Raw genomic sequence first — 6303 nt, forward strand, 5'->3', positions numbered from 1 at the left:
ACAAAAGAAATTAAAGCTAGTATTAAGTCAAAGGAGGAAGCTTATAAAGTTGCCAGAAAAAGCGGTCAGCCTGAGGATTGGGATCTTTTTAGAAATCAGCAAAGGGGGGCCAAGAAATTGATAGAAAGGAAAAATGGAATATGAGCACAAACTAGCAAAAAATATAAAAACGGATTGTAAAAGCTTCTGTATGTATGTGAAAAGGAAAAGATTGGTGAATGTAAATGTAGGTCCTTTACAGTCAGAGACGGGAGAATTTATAATGGGGAATGAGGAAATGGCAGAGAAATTAAATACTTTTGTTTCTGTCTTCACGGAGGAAGACACAAAAAAACTCCCAGAAATACGAGAAAACCAAGGGTGTGGCGAGAATGAGGAACTTAAAGAAATTATTATTAGTAAAAAAAAAACAGTACTAGAAAAATTAATGGGACTAAAAGTTGATAAATCTCAAGGACCGGATGACCTAGAAACATAGAAGATAGGAGCAGGAGTAGGCCATTCGGCCCTTCGAGCCTGCTCCGCCATTCAATGAGATCATGGCTGATCATCCAAATTCAGTACCCTGTCCCTGCCTTCTCCCCATATCCCTTGATCCCTTTAGCCTTAAGAAATATATCCAACTCTTTCTTGAATATACTTAATGAACTGGCCTCCACCGCCCTCTGTGGCAGAGAATTCCACAGGTTCACCACTCTCTGGGTGAAGAAATTCCTCCTCATTTCAGTCCTAAATGGCTTACCCCTTATCCTTAGACTATGACCCCTGGTTCTGGACTCCCCGGCCATCAGAAACATCCTTCCTGCATCTAGTCTGTCCAGGCCTGACAGAATTTTATAGGTTTCGATGAGATCCCCTCTCAATCTTCTAAACTCCAGTGCGTATAAGCCCAATCGACACAATCTCTCCTCATACGTCATTCCTGCCATCCCAGGCATCAGCCTGGTTAATCTTCGCTGCACTCCTTCCATGGCAAGAACGTCCTTCCTCAGGTAAGGCGACCAAAACTGCACACAATACTCAAGGTGTGGTCTCACCAAGGCCCTGTACAACTGCAGCAAGACATCCTTGTTCTTGTACTCGAACCCTCTTGCTACGAAGGCCAACATACCATTTGCCGCCTTAACCGCCTGCTGCACCTGCATGCTTACCTTCAGCGACTGGTGCACAAGAACACCCAGGTCTCTTTGCACTTCCCCTTCTCCCAATCTATTGCCATTCAAATAATAATCTGCCTTCCTGTTTTTGCCACCAAAGTGGATAACCTCACATTTATCCACATTATAGTGCATTTGCCGTGTTTCTGCCCAATCACCCAACCTGTCCAAATCGTACTGGAGTTTCACGACATCCTCCTCACAGCATACCCTCCCACCCAGCTTTGTGTCATCTGCAAATTTGGAGATATTACATCCAATTCCCTCGTCCAGATCATTAATATATATTGTGAACAGCTGGGGTCCTAGGACCGATCCTTGCGGTACCCCACTAGTCACTGCCTGCCACTCGGAAAACGACCCGTTTATTCCAACTCCGCTTTCTGTCCGCCAACCAGTTCTCTATCCAAGTCAATACCTTGCCCCCAATCCCATGTGCCTTAATTTTGCATGCTAATCTCTTATGCGGGACCTTATTGAAAGCCTTCTGAAAGTCCAAATACACCACATCCACTGGTTCTCCCTTATCTATTTTACCAGTTACATCCTCAAAAAATTCCAGTAGATTAGTCAAGCATGATTTACCTTTTGTAAATCCATGTTGACTTTGTCCGATCCAGTCACTGCTTTCCAAGTGCTCTGCTATTACATCTTTTATAATGGACTCTAGCATTTTCCCCACTACCGATGTCAAGCTTACCAGTCTATAATTCCCCGCCTGTTCTCTACCACCTTTTTTGAATAGTGGGGTAACATTAGCTACCCGCCAATCCATGGGTACCGTTCCAGAGTCTATCGAGTTCTGGAAGATGACCAGCAATGCATCTACTATTTCTAGGGCCACTTCCTTAAGTACCCTGGGATGTAGATTATCAGGCCCTGGGGATTTATCCTCGGGTTTTGAAAGAGGTGCCCATTGGGATAGTGGATACATTGGTTGTCATCTTCCAAAATTCTATAGACTCTGGAATGGTTCCTGCAGATTGGAGGATGGCAAATGTAACCCCACTATTTTAAGAAAAAAGGGAGAGAGAAAATGGGGAACTACAGACCTGTTAGCCTCACATCAGTAGTTGGGAAAATGCTGAAATCTATTATAAAGGATGCAATAACTGGGCACTTAGAAACTAATAGTAAGTTTGGGCAGAGTCAACATGGATTTATGAAAGGGAAGCCTTGTTTGACAAACCTATTGGAGTTCTTTGAGGATGTAACTAGTGGAGTAGACAAAGGGGAACCGGTAGATGTGGTGTATTTGGATTTTCAGAAGGCCTTCGATAAGGTCCCACACAAGAGGTTGGTGAACAAAATTAGGGCACATGGAATTGGGGGTAATATACTAGCATGGATTGAGAATTGGTTAACAGACAGAAAACAAAGAGTAGGGATAAACAGGTCTTTTTCAGGATGGCAGGCTGTGACTAGTGGGGTACTGCAAGGATCGGTGCTTGGGCCCCAGCTATTCACAATCTATATCAATGATTTGGATGAGGGGACTAAATGTAACATTTCCAAATTTGCTGATGACACAAAGCTAGGTGGTAGTGTCAGTTGCGAAGAGGATGTGAAGAAGCTTCAAGGGGATCTCAACAGGCTCAGTGAGTGGGTGAGAACATGGCAGATGGAATATAATGTGGATTCATGTGAAGTTATCCACTTTGGTAGAAAAAACAGCAAGGCAGAGTATTTCCTAAATTGTGAAAGATTGGGGAATGCAGATGCTCAAAGGGTCCTGGGTGTCCTTGTACATGAGTCACTGAAAGTGAATGTGCAGGTGCAGCAAGCCATTAGGAAAGCAAATGGTATGCTGGCCTTCATTACAAGAGGATTTGAGTGCAGGAGTAAAGAAGTCTAATTCCAATCATATAGGGCCTTGGTGAGACCACAGCTGGAGTACTGTACAATTTTGGTCTCCTTACCTAAGGAAGGATATACTTGCCATAGAGGGAGTGCAACGAAGGTTCACGAGATTGATTCCTGGGATGGCGGGACTGTTGTATGAGAAGAGATTGAGTAAACTAGGCCTGTATTCTCTTGAATTCAGAAGAATGAGAAGGGATCTCATTGAGCATACAAAATTATTACAGGGCTTGATGGGGTGGATGCTGGGAGAATGCTTCCCCTGACTGGGGAGTCTAGAACCAGGGGCCACAGCCTCGGGATAAAGGGTAGGCCATTCAGGACTGAGATGAGAAGAAATTTCTTCACACAGAGGGTGGTGAATCTTTGGAATTCTCTACCCCAGAGGGCTGTGAAGGCTCAGTCATTGGGTACAGTATATTGAAAACAGAAGTTGATAGATTTCTGACTAGTAAGGGTATCAAGGGATATGGCGATAAGGCCGGTGAATGGAATTGAGGCAAAAGATCAGCCATGATCTCATTGAATGGCGGAGCAGGCTCGAGGGGCCGAATGGCCTACTCCTGCTCCTGTTTCTTATGGAACCCAAACTGAGTATCGGTGAGCAGGTTATTGGTGAGTAAGTGCTGCTTGATAGCACTGTCGATGACTCCTTCCATCACTTTGATGATTGAGAGTAGACTGATGGGATGGTAATTGGCTGGATTGGATTTGTCCTGCTTTTTGTGGACAGGGCATACCTGGGCAGTTTTCCAAATTGTCTGATAGATGCCTATGTTATAGCTGTACTGGAAAAGCTTGGCTAGAGGAGTGCCTAGTTCTGGAGCGCAAGTCTTCAGCACAATAGCCAGGATGTTGTCAGGGCCCATAGCCTTTGTTGTATCCAGTGCGTTCAGCTGTTTCTTGATCACGTGGAGTGAATCGAATTGGCTGAAGACTGGCTTCTGTGGTGGTGGGTCATCCACTCGGCTCTTCTGGCTGAAGATGTTTGCAAATGCTTCAGCCTTGTCTTTTGCATTTATGTGCTGAGCTCCATCATCATTGAGGATGGGGATATTCATGGAGCCTCCTCCTCCCGTTAGTTGTTTAATTGTCCACCACCATTCAGGACTGGATGTGGTAGGACTGCAGAGCTTTGATCTGATCTGTTGATTGTGGGATCGCTTAGCCTTGTCTATAGCATACTGCTTCCGCTTTTTAGCATGCATGTAGCCCTGTGTTGCAGCTTCTCCATTGGCGTCTCATTTTTAGGTACACCTGGTGCTGTTCCTGGCATGGTCTTCTGCACTCATTAAACCAGGATTGGTCCCCTGGCTTGATGGTAATGGTAGAGTGAGGGATATGCCAGGTCATGAGTATATAGATTGTGGTGGAATACAATTCTGCTGCTGCTGATGGCCCACAGCGCCTCATGGATGCCCAGTTTTGAGCTGCTAGATCTGTTCTGAATCTATCCCATTTAGCACGTTGGTAGTGCCACACAACACAATGGAGGGTGTCCTCAGTGTGAAGACAGGACTTTGTTTCCACAATGACTGTGCAGTGGTCAGTGCTGCCATGGACAGATGCATCTGCCACAGATAGATTGGTGAGGACGAGATCAAGTAGGTTTTTCCCTCGTGTTGCTTCTCACCACCTGCCGCAGGCCCAGTCTGGCAGCATGTCCTTCAGGACTCGGCCAGCAGTGTGCTACCAAGCCACTCTTGGTGATGGACATTGAAGTCCCCCACCCTTGCTACCCTCAGTGCTTCTTCCAGGTGGTGTTCAACATGGAGGAGTACTGATTCATCAGCTGAGGGAGGGCGGTAGGAGGTAATCAGCAGGAAGTTTCCTTGCCCATGCTTGACCTGAAGCCATGAGACTTCATGGGGTCCGGAGTCAATGTTAAGGACTTCCAGGGCCACTCCCTCCTGACTGTGGCACTGTGGGTTTCCACACTGACTCCATCCCTCTCCCGAACATCTGTCTGAGGCTGAACCACACTGTTCGCAACCTTAGTGTCATATTTGACCCTGAAATGAGCTTCCGACCACATAGCCGCAGCATAACAAAGACCGCCTACTTCCACCTCCGTAACATCGCCCGTCTCCGCCCTTGCCTCAGCTCATCCACTGCTGAAACCCTCATCCATGCCTTTGTTACCTCTAGACTTTGCTATTCCAACGCACTCCAGGCTGGCCTCCCTCAAAACACCCTACGTAAACTTGAGGTCATCCGAAACTCGGCTGCCCGTGTCCTAACTCGCACCAAGTCCCGTTCGCCCATCTCCCCTGTGCTCGCTGACCTACATTGGCTCCTGGTTAAGTAGCGCCTCGATTTCAAAATTCTCATCCTTGTTTTCAAATCCGACCATGGCCTCTCCCCTTCCTATCTCTCTAATCTCCTTCAGCCCCACAAACCCCCCGCCCGAGATATCTGCGCTCCTCTAATTCTGCCCTCTTGAGCATCCCTGACTATAATCGCTCAACGTTTGGTGACCGTGCCTTCTGTTCCCTGGGCCCTAAGCTCTGGAATTCCCTGCCTAAACCTCTCCACCTCACTACACCTCTTTCCTCCTTTAAGACGCTCCTTAAACCTACCTCTTTGACCAAGCTTTTGGTTACCTTTCCTAATTTATCTTTATGTAGCTTGGTGTCAAATTTTTGGTTTTAAAATACACCTGTGCAACGCTATGGGACGTTTTACTACGTTAAAGGTGCTATATAAGTACAAGTTGTTGTTGTTGTTCCTCCACCACCTCTGGTGGGTCTGTCCTGCCGGTAGGACAGGGATGACATACCCAGGGATGGTGATGGAGGATGCTGGGACATTGGCTTGACTAGTCTGTGGGACAGCTCTCCCAATTTTGGCACAAGTCCCCAGATGTTGGTGAGGAGGACTTTGCAGGGTCAACTGGGCTGGGTGTGCCTTTGTTGTGTCCGAACCCGATGCCGAGTTCGATGTTGGGTGGTCTGGCTTATTCTTATTATTGTTTTCCATAGTGATTTTTAACAACTGAGTGGCTTGCTCGGCCATTTCAGAGGGCAGTTATGAGTGAACCACATTGCTGTGGGTCTGGAGTCACATATAGGCCAGACCAGGTAAGGACTGCAGATTTCCTTCCCTAAAAGGGACATTAGCAAACCAGATGGGTTTTTAAGACAACCTGATCGCTTCATGGTCACCATTACTGATGCTAGCTTTATAATTCCAGATTTATTTAATTAACTGGTGGGATTTGAACTCATGTCTCTGGATCATTATTCCAGGCCTCTGGATTACTAGTCCAGTAACATAAACACTATGC

Source organism: Somniosus microcephalus, chromosome 13 (assembly GCF_052327205.1).
Source record: "Somniosus microcephalus isolate GS21.2 chromosome 13, FLI_Smic_1.0, whole genome shotgun sequence".
Classification (NCBI taxonomy): Eukaryota; Metazoa; Chordata; class Chondrichthyes; order Squaliformes; family Somniosidae; genus Somniosus; species Somniosus microcephalus.